The sequence below is a fragment of the Oncorhynchus tshawytscha genome, linkage group LG06 (genome assembly GCF_018296145.1).
Source record: "Oncorhynchus tshawytscha isolate Ot180627B linkage group LG06, Otsh_v2.0, whole genome shotgun sequence".
Taxonomy (NCBI): domain Eukaryota; kingdom Metazoa; phylum Chordata; class Actinopteri; order Salmoniformes; family Salmonidae; genus Oncorhynchus; species Oncorhynchus tshawytscha.
This window is the reverse complement of record NC_056434.1, coordinates 35,921,783-35,941,065: the sequence shown is the minus strand read 5'-3', so window position 1 is coordinate 35,941,065 and position 19,283 is coordinate 35,921,783. Positions and strand designations below refer to the sequence as shown.

The 19,283-nt window shown below is 41.3% G+C and overlaps 1 protein-coding gene across 2 annotated transcripts in view; it reads left to right on the top strand.

The window, feature by feature from the left end:
- The first annotated feature begins 4 nt into the window (after window positions 1–4).
- Window positions 5–19,283, top strand: part of LOC112252501 (GTPase HRas) — a 38,849-nt gene continuing 19,570 nt past the window's right edge. Inside the window, exon 1 of one of the 2 annotated variants that reach the window (XM_024423765.2) lies at window positions 5–99. The gene's annotated coding sequence lies outside the window, so the exon portion shown is untranslated. Of the gene's footprint in view, window positions 100–1,006; window positions 1,339–19,283 lie in introns of those variants that run through there. The other variant, XM_024423764.2, reaches the window with a different exon arrangement.

Here is a 19,283-nt window from a genome sequence, read left to right as displayed (position 1 = left end):
GCTAAGTCACCAGTACCTTCTCTGTGCCTGGCCGCGCCAAAGGTACAGAGTCCTGGGAACAAATCATCACTCACGGACACCTGGAAGCAATTAAATAAGGTGAATAATAATAATATGTTAGTGAAAGCGTCAACATATTTATGTGTGTGAGATGGCTGGTATGTGTAAATGAGTGTGACGTGGCTACTGCAACTGCAATTGAAACCATTTAAGAATATATCTAAGATACTAAAAACAAAGCATATAAAAGTTGACATTGCTAGCTAGCGCCACTTCTACATACTTGTTGCATAAATTCCTAAACAAGACATTCTATCTGAGGTATACTGTCAGAAACTGTCAGAAGAAGTCGCTTATCTGGCTATTCGGTTAGTTAGCCTTGTTAGTCAGCTAGCTGATACCTCACACTTAGGGGTTGGCTCTGATGGCTTGAGTATGAAAATAAGCTGGCTAACATCTCAATATCATACAAATGTGTTGATTGGCTGCAGATATCAAATTAATTTAAAAGTCCAAATGGAATCACAAATCACTTTTCATTTTGGTTATCCACCAATACCCAATGTCGTATTTTATCTTACCTTAGATAGCTAGCTACATTCGTAAACGTGTGAAGTGCACATTCTTCAGAGAGCATTTGCAAAGACACGCACAAGTTTGCTTGACAACGGCAAATGACTTCCTGGATACGTTTATAAAAAGGGGCTTTGCCCCTTGGGATATGTAGTCTAAGTGTATTTTTTTTATTGCATGATCGATAACAACACTACGATGACAAGTTACCACACATTCTAGTCTACATTTTCAGCCACATATTAATATTAAACATGTAATACTAAAGCTCCCAGGTTTACATTATCTGACTGGGCTATGGTTCGAAAATGTGAAATGCATAAATCACGTTAAGATTGGCGACTACAGAATTTGTAGTTGTAATTCTGTATGCCCACACTGCCCCTTTATATTTTGCAGTTATACGGAAACCGCCCAATGTGCTAACTAACGATGGTCAAAACAGGCAACTGAACTGTTCTCGCCGGGGCGGTTCATACAGGGCTGGGCGTGGACTCTAACAGTCTCCTCTCCCTATTCGAAGCACATTGTTCGCCGTGAGCTAACCTCGCATACAGCACTGAACGAATGCTTTGATAAATTTCACTTAAAATTGCAGTGTCTGGAATAACATACATTTCTGTTGTCGAAACTATTGAGACATTCGTTGAGGAAACACCATCTGGACTTCAACGCTTGGAACGCTCAGAAGCTACTGAGTAATAATACATTGTTTCCAGTAGACCACCTCGCCCTCTTGATAATTAGGGTAGAGCTCTGCTTATTGTAAGTATTCCGTGCACATTTTTCACAAATGTATGATTCTTGTAATGTGTCGCTCAACGTTGTTTGTGCATTGACCGGGGAACCCATACAGGGGACCAAAATGTGCTACAACTGTTCGAGCTCGCCAACCACTGCGGCGCACCTTTACATTTTGTGTTTTTACGACATCATTCACGCCTGCATCAGGCTGTCTCGTTGGCAAGCACAACATTGGGAAGTGTAGCCTAACGTTTTGCCAAACAAGCTGACGTTTCCGTGGTCATTGACTCAACATATTGCTATATAATTTGTTTACTACTATTTTCTCAGATATAGGCTATATTTAGTTCGTAGGCTAAATCCCGGCTCGCCGCCTAAACTTCACGGACAGGGGAGGATCATTTAATGCCGATATGTAAACTAAACCATGGAAGCACATTTTCATTGTCAAGAAATTCAAGTGTTAAACTGTTGCCATTTTTTTAAAATGTTATGGCCAGTCAATGAGGGCTCCACAGCCGCCCTGCGTCTGTAGTTTGTAGACCACACAGACGCGGGTGACGCCCAGTCACAGTGAAAACCGAATTGGAGCACTGCGGAAGTTGCATTCCATTACTAGGCGTTTGATTAAGAACGCGATTCCATTCCGACGTGCTTGGTCATGGTCCAGAAATAACTGATTTCTAGGCTAGAGACAGTAGGTTATGCCGCGTTCAAGACAACTGGGAACACGGGGAAAAAAACTAGCTCCGACTGGGAAAAACTATAGACATTAATGCAGCGTTCAAAACAACTGGGAACTCGGAAATCTTAGACATCTGTGAGTATATAAGACAACTGGGAACTCTTTAAAAAATATATATATTAACGATCTACGACTGAAAAATCATTTTATGCAGTCATCCATCTCGAAATTCCAAGTCGGAAACTAGGGCATCTTTCTAGAGCTCCGACATTCCGGCTTGAAAATATCAGATCTCATGATTTAACCTTGTTTTTTTCAGAGTTCCCAATTGTCTTGAAAGCACCGTAAAACCAGTAGATAGGGATAACGCTGACATCATCCACGTATTCCTATGGAACTCTCCAGGCAGGCATGAATACGGAAGTATTTGAATTTGAAGTGAGCCATATTGCTGAATGGCACCCAAAAAATTGCTAAGGGTTATGGTGAAAGTGGCCGTAACTTGCAAAGGATCATGGTCGATGTAGTCGTTTTCATCCTGCCTGAGAGTTAAATGGCGTCTCCTCATAGCATGCCAGCCTGTGGGTTGTCTGTCAACATGTGGTCCAGTATGATGACAAATGTAGTAGTCAGAATGGATCACTGTTTAATTAAATATATTGATTTGTAACAAACTTTAAATAATTCAGTTGGGGAATCGAACTTGATCATAAACAAATTTTAGATCCGAAAACAGACATCCAACATTTTTGGGGGGCTTTCTGGTGATCGTAATTTACAAAGGCTTTCTTGGGCAGACCAGGGCTTTTGGCATTGGTTGCTACGTAGTAGCCGACCAGCAGCGCTCGTGACTCCACGCACCAGACCGGACACTGGGGGGCCTGCAACCAACCCGGAATTCCAAATCAGGAACTCTGGCTTCTTTCTAGAGCTCTTATTTATTTATTTTTTCAACCTGAAGATCACTGATATCATGATTGGCCCTTTTTTTATTTTAATTTTTTACTCTCAGTCCTACCAGACAAAAATGTCAGAAGTTTGTCTATGTTGCCTAGCTTATATTCAAAGTTTAGGCATTGAGTACATGCGGAACAATATTTTTTAGTAGCCTGACGTTGAAACAAAAGAGAAGCATGGTGTTGTGTGTAGTCTATATATAGCCCACATAAGGCTAAATATAACACTCATTCAACAACATTGCTACTCCCAATCTGCCTGCCAAAGTGTAGCAACTCTCACCGGGTTTCCACTAGATAGCACAGCCACAAAGTAAAAATTGGCTGTATAGTAGAAATTCCTAAAAACAGCTTGGTCTTAATTTAAGGTTAGGCATAAAGTAAGCTGTGTGGTTGAGGTTAGGTTTAAAGTCAACCCAAGTGGGCTGGGTTTATGACTTTGGCAGTAGTAACTAATGATGACCCTCTCATTGCCACTCAGTGGGGTATGACATTATCCATGTAGGGTTGACCAAGAGATTTAAGGTAAATCCACACTACAGAGACGGAAGCTACGGAGCGTAGCGCAGTGCTGTAATGTCGTTTTTTGTCACAAAAGCGGCAGCTCCTTGTAATACGCTACTGCATTTGACGCAGTTTTTTGCTAACTGGAAATTGAGAAGCGCCATATCATTCCTTGCAAAGACTTGAGGGGCAGTATTGAGTGAGGTTTGCAATGGATGTCCCGCCCTGTATCTAAATCACATCCCTTCAGATATAAACACAGAAGAGATGGATGTGCCGCTACTTCGCTGCAACTGCTATTCTACTTATTGTTCTACTTGCAAGCATCCTTTTTTTTGTGCTTTTATTTCAACATTTGCTACATGCAATTATGCCTGTCCAGTTTTAAGGAGCATCTGCAAGGAGGTGAGATGATACGATAACCTCTACAACCCTTCAGTGCAGTTGTTTTTGGACAAGAACGTAAAAGATAACCACTGGAGGGAGATATCACAAATTGGAACACTGATACTGATATCAAAGAAAAATGGAGTATGATTCGGGACCGGTATGTTCGCAATTATAAAAAGGTGAAGGAGACATGGAGTGTGGCTTCGTGTTTGTGTGAAACATCGTCAGACATATGCCAGATATGGTATGTACTCTTGTCATGCAGCTGAGTACTTTTGAACAGTGTATGTTTTGATCTTATGTTTAGCAGACCTAGTTAGAACATGTGAAATCATCTCGTTTCTAGATGGGAGAAATTGTAAGTTGGAAATATCCTGTGCCTGTTTTTATCATAATGATTAGCAGGGCCCGTTCAAACATCTGAAAACAGACACTGTGTGTGTTAGTTATATTGAGATGTTTATAAAATCAGTTATTTTGTGTGAGCATTTTAACTCAAAATGGGCCAATGGAGATTGCTGCTTATAGGCATTGGGAGAGGGATTGCATTGTAGACCGGACTAGGGCCTATCTACAGGTGATTCATCGCCCATTGATTCATCATCTCCCCGGCCTAGTTCATCATGTCCCCGGACCCTCTCACTAACGCCTAATGCTCCGCCCAGGTGCACCCTTGCTCTCTCCCCTGGCACTCCATCAAACTCCACCCAGCTCCAGTGGCTGGATGAGGATGACAGCGGATGATCCTTAGGACACTGACATTATGTCCTCTTGTGATCGTCACCTGGGGAAAAAATAAAAGAAATGTCAGACCTTTTGCTCTATAATGTCTTTCTTTGTCTGGTTATTGGCACTTGTGACAGAAAACAATTCTGTTTTCTTAATTAGTCACTCAGTAAACTTGTACTGCTTTGCACATGAGCTATGTGAAGTAGATGAGGTTAATGTCTTGTGGGTCTGTCCTTATTGTATACTGCTGGACAGTCATTCTCACCTATTTACCATAGTAGGAAAGTTCTCATTAAAATGTTGAAAGGTCACTACACATAACACAAGGTTGTACATGGCCATGTAAATGTCTTGTGGGTCTATAATTACAAGTTCTATATTGGTATAATTTTCACACCATATATAATTAGTCATATGCATTTAGCATATCTACATGGATATGGTCACATCAGGTTTACTCTGTGGGAATGCCTCTTCCCACACTTAGACATATGTACTCTGTGTTTGGGTCCCCGGTATGCACTCCGGCCTTGGTAGCTGCAATGAGTTGGGAGCCGACCTTGCTTCGCGTGAAGATTCCCACGTCTCCCTCCTAACTTGCTGCGATACTTTGTGTTCTGCCACTTGCTAAAAACCAAAGGGTCATAGCCAGCCATTCTGCAGCACTTAGCTATGGACAAGCTCATCCCTTCTTATAGTGTTCACTGGACGAACATACCATTTTCTTGCTTTTTTTTGTTTTTATTTCTCCTGAGTATTAAGAGCCGTTCAAGGTCTTCCAATTCGTAAAGAGACATGTTTGCCTCTGTAACTTGTTAAATCCTTAAGTGTCTGGGCCTCCTGACTGGCGGAGTGGTCTAAGGCACTGCATCCGGGTTCGATCCTAAGCTGTGTCGCAGCCGGCCGCGACCAGAAGACCCATGAGGCAGCGCACAATTGGCCCAGCGTCGTTAGGGGAGGGTTTGGCTAGTTTGTCCTTGTCCCATCGCGCTCTAGCGACAACTCCTTGTGGCCGCTAGGCGCATGCACGCTGGCTTCAGGGTGCCAGCTGTATGGTTTTTCCTCTGACACGTTGATGCTGCTGGCTCCTGGGTTTTGCGAGAAGTGTGTCAAGAACTAGTGCAGCTTGGCGGGTCGTGTTTCGGTGGATGCATGGCTCTCTACCTTCACCTCTCTGAGTCCGTACAGGAGTTGCAGCTATGGGACAAGACTGTAACTACCAATTGGATATCATGAAATTGGGGGGGGGAATAGGTAAAAAGTACAAAATAGAACACCATACTAGCTAGTATTTGTAAACAAAAGGCACATAACACCGGATCCGGAAGTTCAAATGTCATCACTAGCTTCTGTCAGAGTGCCTTGGACCCTCTTACTTGGTAAGCTACTCAGACATCCCAAGGACCTAGTAGATATACACTACACAAGGCAGACTTCCTTTCTGGGTGGAATGCAGAAGTGCATGCTGCTCCAAAATGCACACGCAGGCACATTGATCGCTGGACTGATGTCTATAAAGACCTTTATGGATTATATATTTTCACACTGTATAATCATACATGCCATTCATTGCAGGTCAGATTCACACATTGTCAGTCATCGGGTGTTTTGATGATAACTTCCTATTTTTGTTTATGATGTCGATGCTTATTAGTAATACAGTAGCTTAGCGGTGCTTAGTAATACAGTAGCCTAGCGGTGCTTAATAATACGGTGCTTAGTAGTACAGTACACTAAAATGAGTGGATGACAAATCAGTGGTCTGATAAAGAATGATTCAAGAAGCATGACATCAATACCCCATGAGTAACAGGTTAATACAAAAAGCAATGATGCCAATGGAAGTTCTCTACTCATTTACACTCAAGCTAGATAAACCATTGATATGGACACGGTCAGATTTAGAAAGGGTTCCATTCACATTAACGGGCATTGAGGTGGTTTGTTGCACTTGATGAGGGGTAGCCGAAGCTACCTGAGGGACAAGGCCCCTCTAATGCTTGGGCATGTTGCTTTGTGTTAGGGATTGTTGACTAATGGATTGAATGGTTGGTCTTCCAGCTGCTTTCTATTGTCATAGAGCTGAATAGAGAGCGACTCTGTCCACTGATGGTCCTGTCTCGTGTTTGTGTGTGAGATGATCCCTGGTTAACAACCTGAAAGGAGGACCCAGCGAGGAAAAAGGTCATATTTTGCTAAGAGGCTGTCTATTTTGAGGCTAGGGCCCTCACTTCTATTCTCTTCTACACACAGTGTTTTATTGGGGAGAAGAGAGAGGGCACTGCACTCTCACTCATTAACCCCCTACTTTTTTGACTCCAAGGATCTTGATTAGTTGACTGACTGAAAACTGTGACCCTATTCATAGGAGATGCAGGCTTCTATCTTCACATTGTGTTCAAATGGATGAGCCATGAATGTAATGGGGTTACTCACTATCCAGTGCTCCCATTATCCATCCCTAAAGATAGGGTTCGATACTAGCAAATGGATCCAAATTGGCTAAAGATTAGCTGGCTAATCACTAGCACGTAAGCTTGATTGTTGATGAGACCTGTGTTAATTTTCTGTAAGCCAATACTCGCTACAAAAAGTTTGTCATTATTAGTGAATGTGCATTGTGTGGTTCTAGTTAGATTTGTTTTTTTTTTAAATCGTATTCTCATAGACTTGAAAGCCAGATAAGTGATTATTGCAAAATAAATTATTAGTGCGTCTTAAGGTTGTGGAAGGCTTATATTCAGCCTAGGTATAAGTTCACAAGCCCTGAATTCATTAGATTGTTGCTGACTGTTTAACATCTGGTGTATTTGACCTTTCAATTGTACAACTCTTATTTTGGAATACATTTGTAAAAATCAAGGTATACAGTGCATTCTTAAAGTATTCAAGTCCCTTGACTATTTCCACATTTTGTTACGTTACAACCTTATACCCCGACTACACCATGCATGAGCATTGCAAAATAAATGTAGAAATCTATATTATTCAATTATTGCACCCACACTGCTCGTGCGTGCCAATGAGCATCTGCGTTGCCAAGGGCTAAAATATAAGTCAGTTCTATTTGTGATGCAGATCGCGCTGCAAGTTCTGCCTCTCCCATCTCCTCATTGGTTTATAGAAGCAGGTACCCATGTGCTATCTCCTCATTGGTTATACCCACGTGGGTGACTGAAAGACTACTGAGGTCAGTGGTGTTAATGCACCTAATTTATTAAAGTTACCAATCACAATATAAAGTCCAGAGAAGAAAAGGCCTGGAAGGAGGAGAGATGACTATAAACGATCCGGTTGACCGTTTTATGTGTGGATTAATTGTCTGAGTAGAGGACCTTGTGCATTTCAGGTAAAATAACAACTCAATGTTTATATCCCAAGACAAATTAGCTAGGATCAGCAAGCTAGCTAAACAGGACAAATTAGCTAGCAAGTGCAAGCTAGCTAGCTAAATTGCCATAAATGTTTAATGCTTTTCGACCTGTCCCCAAATTAATATAATTGGTTCGGAGTTTGTTTTGATATTTTAACCTGGGTGTTGTGATTGCATTTATGCACGATGTTGCACGCGCGCAACTGGTTTGGGTTCCGTGTTCTAAAATTGATGAGGAAAATGTTTTATTTAATAAATCTACACACAATACCCCATAATGACACAACAAAAACAGGTTTTTAGAAATGTTTGCTAATTTATTATAAATTTAAAAAACGCTACCTTATTTACATAAGTATTCAGACCCTTTCTATGAGACTTGAAATTGAGCTCAGGTGCATCCTGTTTCCATTGATCATCCTTGATGTTTCTACAACTTGATTGGTCAATTCATTGGACACGATTTGGCTGGCACACACCTGTCTATGTAAGGTCCCACAGTTGACAGTGCATGTCAGAGCAAAATCTGCAGCATTGAAGGTCCCTAATAACAGTGGCTTCCATCATTCTTAAAAGGAAGAAGTTTGGAACCGACAAGGTTCTTCCTAGAGCTGGCTGCCCGGCCAAACTGAGCAATTGCGGGAGAAGAGCCTTTGTCAGGGAGGTGACCAAGAACCTGATGGTCACTCTGACAGTGCTACAGTTCCTCTGTGGAGATGGGAGAACCTTCCAGAAGGACGACCATCTCTGCAGCACTCCACCAATCAAGCCTTTTATGTGGACAGATGGAAGCCACTATTCAGTTTAAGGCTAGAGGTCGACAAATAATGATTTTTCAACGCTGATACCCATTATTGGAGGACCAAAAAAGCCGATACCGATTATATATTTTTTTTAAATGTTTTATTTGTAATAATGATTACAATAATACTGAATGAACACTTAATATAATACATCAATAAAATCAATCTAGCCTCAAATAAATAATGAAACATGTTCAATTTGGTTAAATAGTGCAAAAACAGTGTTGCAGAAGAAAGTAAAAGTGCAATATGTGCTATGTAAGAAAGCTAACGTTTAAGTTCCTTGCTCAGAACATGAGAACATATGAAAGCTGGTGGTTCCTTTTAACATGAGTCTTCAATATTCCCAGGTAAGAAGTTTTAGGTTGTAGTTATTATAGGATTATTTCTCTCTCTACCATTTGTATTTCATATACCTTTGACTATTGGATGTTCTTATAGGCACTTTCGTAATGCAAGTGTAACCGTATAGCTTCCGTCCCTCTCCTCGAAACAAAAGCCGCGGCTCTTGCAGAGCAAGGGGAACAGCTACTTCAAGGTCTCAGAGCGAGGGACGTCACCGATTGAAACGCTATTAGCGCGCACCCCGCTATCTAGTGAGCCATTTCACATCGGTTACACCAGCCTAATCTCGGGAGTTTATGGGCTTGAAGTCATAAACAGCGCAATGCTTGAAGCATTGCGAAGTGCTGCTGGCAAACGGAGGAAAGTGCTGTTTGAATGAATGCTTACGAGCCTGCTGCTCCCTACCGCCGCTCAGTCAGACTGCTATATCAAATCATAGACTTAATTATAACATAACACACAGAAATATGAGCCATAGGTCATTAATATAGTCAAATCCGGAAACTGTTATTTCGAAAACAAAACGTTTATTCTTCAGTGAAATACGGAACCGTTCCGTATCTTATCTAATGGGTGGCATCCCTAAGTCTATATATTGTTGTTACATTGTACAACCTTCAATGTTATGTCATAATTATGTACAGTTCTGGCAAATAAATACTGTCTTTGTTAGGAAGAAATGGTCTTCACACAGTTTGCAACGAGCCAGGCGGCACAAACTGCTGCATATACCCTGACTGCTTGAACGGAACGCAAGAAAAGTAACACAATTTCCCTATTTTAAAGAAATTCATTTTAGCAGGCAATATTAACTAAATATGCAGGTTTAAAAATATATACTTTTGTATTGATTTTTTAAAAAGGCACGGATGTTTATGGTTAGGTACACATTGGAGCAACAAAGGGCTTTTTCGCGACTGCGCACCACAGCGATTATATGCAACGCAGGACACGCTAGATGAACTTGTTTTTTATATTAATGCTAACTAGCAACGTACCCGCCACGCAGGCTCCTCGTGGAGTGCAATGTAAGGCAGATGATTAGTAACCTGGAAGATTGAAAACCCGAGCTGACAAGGTAAAAATCTGTCGTTCTGCCCCTGAACAAGGCAGTTAACCCACCGTTCCTAGGCAGTCATTGAGAATAAGAATTTGTTCTTAAACTGACTTGCCTAGTTAAATAAAAGGTAAATAAATATATATATATATATTAATCGTAATGGCCGATTAATATTAGGGTCGATTTCAAGTTTTCATAACAATCGGAATTTTTGGACACCGATGGTGCAGATATATATATATATATATCTGCACCATCGGTGTCCAAAAATTCCGATTGTTATGAAAACTTGAAATCGACCCTAATATTAATCGGCCATTACGATTAATCGGTCAACCTCTATTTAAGGCACATGACAGCCCACTTGGAGTTTGCCAAAAGGCACGTAAAGGATGAAATCAAGATTTAACTACTTGGCCTGAATTCCACGTATCACATCTGGAGGAAATCTGGCACCATCCCTATGGTGAAACATGGTGGTGGCAGCATCAGGTTGTAGGGATGTTTTTCAGCAGCAGGGACTGAGAGACTAGTCAGGATCGAGGGAAAGATGAACAGAGCAAAGTGCAGATATCCTTGATGAAAACTGGGTCCAGAGCTCTCAGGACCTCAGACTGGGGTGAAGGTTCACCTTCCAAAAGGACAACGACACAAAGAACACAGACAAGACAATGTAGGAGTGGCTTCGTGACAAGTCTCTGAATATCCTTGAGTGGCCCGGACTTGAACCCCATCGAACATCTCTGGAGAGACCAGAAAAGAGCTATGCAGATATGCTCCCCATTCAATCTGACAGAGCTTGAGAGGATCTGCAGAGAATAATGTGATAAAGTCCGCAAATACAGGTGTGCGAAGCTTAGAGCTTCATTCTCAAGACTCGAGGGTGTAATCGCTGCAAAAGCTTCTTCAACCATGTACTGAGTAAAGGTTCTTAATACTTATGTGATTGTGACATTTCAGTTTAATTTTTTTCCCACATTTCATTGTGTACATTTGTTTAAAAACCTGTTTTTGCTTTGTCATTATAGGGTATTGTGTGTTATAATCAATTTTAGAACAAGGCTGTAACATAACAAAATGTGGAAAAGGTCAAGGGGTCAGAATAAATAAGACATTTCCTCTAGGCTCTTTAGTCCTTGAAAATTCATGGATGTTGTGGTAGCCGATTTAGAAGTTCTACTACACCAATAGAATTATTTCTTGATTTAATTTCTGATCAGTTTTTATGAGGTAGGCGCTTTTGTTTGTCAACCACAATTTCAATTGAATGGCGTTGTGCTAGTCTGCGGCGCATGTTGCTGTAAAATCATCGGATGTTGGCTTGAACTTGGTTTCCATAGTGTTCAAGAAATAATAATTGGTCGCTTTCTCATTTTTAAAACCTGACACAGTAACCCCTCAATAACTCTTCAACATCCCAAATGGCGAGACTGACTAGATACCACATGTGGACAGGCTTCATTAGTGTGTTTGTGTCGGGAGCGTGCTGCCTGTACTGAACAAAAATATAAACATAACATGCAACAATGTAAAATATTTTTACTGAGTTTATAGCAATAAATCAGTCAATTGAAATGTATTAGCCCTTAATCTATTGATTTCACATCATGGGGTAGGGGTGCAGCCAATCATTATGATATTTTCCCACAAAATGGCGTTACTACAACAATAAAATATATCATGGTAAGTCCTCAAAAATTACAATTCAAGTGCTTGGAAAAATTCCTTGACAGTCCTTGAATTTGACTTGCCAATGTCTGTATGAACCTAGTAGTTGCTCAGTTTGCAAATGGAAGATAGCAGATGATTTAGCAGATGAAGTTATGTGCGCATCATTCGCTTTCCTGTCAGATCTTGACCTGGGACGGAATTTTCTTTTCATATGGGGCCAGTAGCTTTGGCCTGGTGTGCTACTGGCAAATTTACCGGAATATCAAGCCCTGCTATATCTCTACCACTTGTGTGGCTGTTAGCATCGCTAGTGATAGCATAACCATTTTTTGTTTTTTTGCAGTCAATTAAAAGGTAACTACAAAGTAGCCTATGCCAACCTTGCATAATCATGGTTATTTGCATCAATCCAGTGGCCATTTGTTTTGAAAACTCCACATGTGGCTAAAGACACGCCACTAGCAAAACACAGCTGTCTGGCTGGTGCACATCTGAATTAAAGGTTAACTACACAAAAAAATCTTAATGTCTCATTTTTCCTAGACCTCAAATGGTGCCCTGATGTGGTTTAAGCATTGTTGTGGACTTTTCTATAATAATAAGTGTGATTTTGAGAGTCAACCTGAAACATCAGACCTTGCCACTTATTTTTTTATGTGGTATCGATTTTGCAGAAAAAAACACAAAGCACTTCAAATAAAGTGCAATATTTATTTATTGCAGATTTTAAAGTCTTTGATTTACTGTAACAGCAAAGTAATGTAAGAACACTGGTTATATATGGAATGCATGCACATTTATAGCACACAGGCCAGGTCATTGTGTATTTAGCCGGGGCGGCAGGGTAACCTAGTGGTTAGAGCGTTGGACTAGTAACCGGAAGGTTGCAAGTTCAAATCCCCGAGCTGACAAGGTACAAATCTGCCCTGAACAGGCAGTTAACCCACTGTTCATAGGCCGTCATTGAAAATAAGAATTTGTTCTTAACTGACTTGCCTAGGCAATTGTGCAAGGTAATATAAATAAAATTAATTTTAAATTGTGCGACAATCACCTGTGGAAAAAGTTGGTGTAGAACCCTGAAAGGCCTGGCTAGTTATATCTCCCTTTGTAAATGGATGGATTTTCTTAAGCTAAATTGTGTCAAGGCTTGGTTACATTGTGTTGTAGCATTGCAGCCAAGTCTCCTCCAGTGCCCCACTAAAGATGCCATTTACAGAGATGAAGTCATTTGTGTGTGTGTGAGGTGGGGGGTTGGCTCCATGGTGCTCGCTGTGTTCGATTGTGATCCGTCCCTAGAGAGGTTCCCCTTACCATCATCTCTCCATTAAAAATCTATTATCCCTGCAGTGGGCTTTTGGCTCTGCCAATATGGATCCTTAAACCAATTTAAGTGCTTTAGTTGAGAGAGGGGGCTGCATGTGTAGACGCAGAAGTCCGCTCTTAAGTTCTTTATCCTTGACATAGGATGGGTGGGACCGACAGCAGGACAATTCTTTGTTTTCAGGATGAAAGGTAGTCTCCCTCTCATCAGAAACTCGATTGAGTGGCAAAGAGTAGCCTTCTAGTATCAAATCAATGCTGAATACAATTTATTTTCTGCCCGCCCGTACTGTGTCTATGCAGTAGAGGTCGACCGATTATGATTTTTCAAAGCTGATACGGATTATTGGAGGACCAAAAGAAGCCGATACCAATTAATCGTCCGTTTAAAAAAAAATGTATTTGTAATAATGACAATTACAACAATACTGAATGAACACTTATTTTAACTTAATATAATGCATCAATAAAATCAATTTCACCTCAAATAAATAATGAAACATGTTCAATTTGATTTAAATGCAAAAACACAGTGTTGCAGAAGAAAGTAAAAGTGCAATATGTGCCATGTAAAAAAGCTAACGTTTAAGTTCCTTGCTCAGAACATGAGAAAATGGTTCCTTTTAACATGCATCTTTAATATTCCCAGGTAAGAAGTTTTAGGTTGTAGTTATTATAGGAATTATAGGACTATTTCTCTCTCTACCATTTTGTATTTCATATACCTTTGACTATTGGATGTTCTTATAGGTACTTTAGTATTGCCAGTGTAACAGTATAGCTTCCATCCATCTCCTCGCTCCTACCTGGGCTCGAAGCAGGAGCAAGGGGAACAACCACTCCAAGTCTCAGAGCGAGTGACGTTTGAAACGCTATTAGCGCGCACCCCGCTAACTAGCTAGCCATTTCACATCGGTTACACCAGTCTAATCTCGGGAGTTGATAGGCTTGAAGTCATAAACAGCTGCTGGCAAACGCACAAAAGTGCTGTTTGAATGAATTGAACCATCGCTCAGTCAGACTGCTCTATCAAATCATAGACTTAGTTATAACATGATAACACACAGAAATACGAGCCTTAGGTCATAAATATGGTCGAATCCGGAAACTATCATCTCGAAAACAAGACGTTTATTCTTTCAGTGAAATACAGAACCGTTACGTATTTTATCTAACGGGTGGAATCCATAAGTCTAAATATTGTGGTTACTTTGCACAACCTTCAATGTTATGTCATAATTATGTACAATTCTGGCAAATTAGGCGACCCAAACTGTTGCATATACACTGACTCTGCCTGCAATGAATGCAAGAGAAGTGACACAATTTCACCTGGTTAATATTGCCTGCTAACCTGGACTTCTTTTAGCTAAATATGCAGGTTAAAAATATGTACTTCTGTGCATTGTTCTTAAGACAGGCATTGATGTTCATGGTTAGGTACACGTTGGAGCAACGATACGTACCGCATCGATTATATGCAACGCAGGACACGCTAGATAACTACATATGGTTGATGATATTACTAGTTTAACTAGTGATTATGATTGATTGATTTTGTTTTTTATAAGATAAGTTTAATGCTAGCTAGCAACTTACCTTGGCTTATTGCATTCACGTAACAGGCAGTCTCCTTGTGGAGTGCAATGAGGCAGGTGGTTAGAGCGTTGGACTAGTTAACTGTAAGGTTGCAAGATTGAATCCCTGAGCTGACAAGGTAAAAATCTGTTGTTCTGCCCCTGAACAAGGCAGTTAATCCACTGTTCCTAGGCCATCATTGAAAATAAGAATGTGTTCTTAACTGACTTGCCTAGTTAAATAAAGATTAAATACAGGTTTAAAAAAAAAAGCCAAATCGGTGTCCAAAAATACAGATTTCCGATTGCTATGCAATTGAAATCGCCACTAATTAATCGGCCATTCCGATTAATCGGTCGACCTCTACTATGCAGTGGGGTCTGAAATTATTGACACCCTTGATGAAGATGAGCAATAATAACTGTATAAAAATAACTAATTAAAATACTGACCTATATTGTATGCTAAAAAGGAAATTACATTATTTAATTTATACTAATACAATTGCTCAGAGAAAGAGATTTTGTTTAACAAGTAAACTCCCTCTCTAACCTCACCATTACCAATAACAGGAGAGGTTAGCATTTCTTGGGGATATGATCTTTGACCCTCTAACTTTCATTATTCTCAATTCATTCAGGATTATCCATAATTATGGTAGCGTCCACATTAATGTAGAAGTATTTAGAAACCTACAGTATTCTTATGTACCATTCATTCCTATTGGGCACACAATCTGAAACGCAACCAAAAAGAACTGCAAATGCATCCAAGTTTGTAGAGAGACGAGCTTGATGTGACTCTACAGAGTCACATGACTTGCTAGGAACATTGAGACAAATACTACATTTTTGAATACTCTATCAGATTCTTCAAGAGTGTCAATTTTGACCTACCTCAAAAAAAAATGGTTCAAGTAATCTCTCTCTTGTATTTGTTTAAAATAATATAATTTCCCCAAATGTTTGGAGCATACAATATAGCTCAGTATTTTTTTGTTTTATACAGAAATTAGCAATAATCTTTATTGGCGGTATCAATAATTTCAGACCCCACTGTATATAAACCCAATGTGTTGCTAAGGCAGTGCTACCTCCTAGGTCCAACATGTAGGCCCAACTCGTGGGGTGCAGTGCATACCAGTAAGGTAAGTTGGATGTCTCTGACTGTTTCAGGTCGATGACTCCCAGTTCCCAGCCTGCGCCCTCAATAAACTGTCATGTAAGATTACCCTCATGGTCTAGGCAAAGCTCTAGGGTTTCAAAACAAACTGTTAATGTCCCCCAGCTCAAGATGGCCGTGGGCTATATATAACCCTACACATGTACCTCTCCTTGAGCAAAAGGGCACAGCCATGCAGAGATTTAGTGGAGTAGGCCATCAGACAGGGATGTGGCCGAAGACAGAGTATGTAGACTATATTATCTGTCCCCACTGGAAAGTGCGTACATGATGTTTGCTCCTCCATTTTTGACCTCTGGAGCTGTGTGGAATTTAATGTAGGTGCTGATGCAAGGTCCAACACAAATGCTTTTGGAAGCTTCTAAATATATATATATATATATATATGCTGGTGATCTTTATATACACTGCTCAAAAAAATAAAGGGAACACTTAAACAACACAATGTAACTCCAAGTCAATCACACTTCTGTGAAATCAAACTACACTTAGGAAGCAACACTGATTGATCATAAATTTCACATGCTGTTGTGCAAATGGAATAGACAACAGGAGGAAATTATAGGCAATTAGCAAGACACCCCCAGTAAAGGAGTGGTTCTGCAGGTGGTGACCACAGACCACTTCTCAGTTCCTATGCTTCCTGGCTGATGTTTTGGTCACTTTTGAATGCTGGCGGGGCGTTCACTCTAGTAGTAGCATGAGACGGAGTCTACAACCCACACAAGTGGCTCAGGTAGTGCAGCTCATCCAGGATGGTACATCAACGCGAGCTGTGGCAAGAAGGTTTGCTGTGTCTGTCAGCGTAGTGTCCAGAGCATGGAGGCGCTACCAGGAGACAGGCCAGTACATCAGGAGACGTGGAGGAGGCCGTAGGAGGGCAACAAACCAGCAGCAGGACCGCTACCTCCGCCTTTGTGCAAGGAGGAGCAGGAAGAGCACTGCCAGAGCCCTGCAAAATGACCTCCAGCAGGCCACAAATGTGCGTGTGTCTGCTCAAACGGTCAGAAACAGACTCCGTGAGGGTGGTATGAGGGCCACAGGTGGGGGTTGAGCTTACAGCCCAACACCGTGCAGGACGTTTGGCATTTGCCAGAGAACACCAAGATTGGCAAATTCGCCACTGTGACAGACGTGACAGTCTGGAGACGCAGTGGAGAATGTTCTGCTGCCTGCAACATCCTCCAGCATGACCGGTTTGGCGGTGGGTCAGTCATGGTGTGAGGCGGCATTTCTTTGGGGGGCCGCACAGCCCTCCATGTGCTCGCCAGAGGTAGCCTGACTGCCATTAGGTACCGAGATGAGATCCTCAGACCCCTTGTGAGACCATATGCTGGTGCGGTTGGCCCTGACCTCATGTGGCTGGAGTGTGTCAGCAGTTCCTGCAAGAGGAAGGCATTGATGCTATGGACTGTTCCCCAGACCTGAATCCAATTGAGCACATCTGGGACATCATGTCTCGCTCCATCCACCAACCACAGACTGTCCAGGAGTTGGCGGATGCTTTAGTCCAGGTCTGGGAGGAGATCACTCAGGAGACCATCCGCCACCTCATCAGGAGCATGCCCAGGCATGGTAGGGAGGTCATACAGGCACGTGGAGGCCACACACACTACTGAGCCTCATTTTGACTTGTTTTAAGGACATTACATCAAAGTTGGATCAGCCTGTAGTGTTTATTTATAAGTTTATGTAGTGTTTAAGTTTATTTGCAATAAAATGCAAATGAATTACTTAAAAATCATACAATGTGATTTTCTGGATTTTTGTTTTAGATTCTGTCTCTCACAGTTGAAGTGTACCTATGATTAAAAAAATTACAGACCTCTACATGCTTTGTAAGTAGGAAACACTGCAGATTTTGCAGGTTATCAAATACTTGTTCTCCACACTTTATATAGATCACCAGCACTGTGCCCATACCAGACTGTATGTGTTTACTGTAGTGATCGGGTTGGACTGTGTGTGTGTGACTATATTTGCGGTCTGTGAACTGTAGCATTGGGGTACTGTAGTGCTGGGAGTATGCGTGTACTTTAGGGGCTAATTAAGACTGGTAGAGAGACCCAATGTGTTGTGGCACTAATTACCATACAGTCAGAGGAGCGAGGGTAGTGTTGGCACAGGGAACTGTGGGGGGGGGGGCATCCCTCGTGGTAGTGTCCTCCCTCAGTAGTACCTAGACAAACACCACAGAAGAGCACAGATGCCTATAGACAACAAGTGGTACTGGAGTCCGCAGACAGGGCTGCAAAAAAAATAAAAAAATCATCATCTCCCTATTTATATCTGGATTATTTAATCTCTGACATGGCCTAGATCAGGTATGTCACAATTATTCCATGGAGGGCCTAGTGCCTGCAGGTTTTTCCATTTTTTTTTTATCCCCCTTTCAAGCCCTAGACAACCAGGTGTGGAGTTCCTTACTAATTATTGACCTTAATTCATCAATTAAGTACAAGGGAGGAGGAAAAACCCGCAGACACTCGGCCCTACATGGAATGACTGACACCTGTGGCCTAGATTGTCATTGAATGTCTCGGCTTTGTCTCCCCTCACCCATAGAAGTGTGTAATAGACAGCTCCTCTTACCAACATCCACAATACAATTCAAATCTGCCTAGACTGCCGCTATTGGCTCTTCTCAATGTGGGCACACCTCAAAGTGATGTAATGATATGACTACATATGTCACATTAGAGTTAAACTTTTATTCTCATTATAATGAGAATTTAACGACCCATGATCAGTCCCTTATACGGCGTCGAAACAAGGTACTTTTAGTGCTGAGCAATTCGTGCTTATTGAGGTCGGTTTCGGTAAAAGACAATCACTTTTCGATTTCTGTTTCAATGAATTGTTTTAGACATGAAATGCATTGTGGGTTGAATGCTGTAACACAGAATAAAACAATTACAATTCCCATGATGGTAGCGACTGCCCATTACTGCTTATCACTTATTAACCATAATTTATTCACATCTACTTCAATACATTTTTTTATTTTATTACAACGGAAGTGGAACAGGTGAGGGGGGAGCACCAAGGGAGTGGAATGGTTAGGAGTCGGGTGAGGGAAGGTGAGTAGAATAATTGTCACTCATTTTCCACCGTCTCCCTGATTTGACCTACCTGCCCAGTCCATCCTGTTGATTGGTTGTGCCTCTCCTCTCCTGTGATGTCATCCTATCCCGTCATCCCTGTAGTTGTGTCCACCTGCCTGTCAGGATTGACAGCCCAGTAAGATAGATCTGCCGCTATAAATCTCCATGTTGAAAAGGCAACAATGGCCTGTATGCAAGAAGCCATCTTCCCTATTGATTCAGAGGGATGGATGAAAGCAGCAGCTTCTCTCTCTGGACCAGAC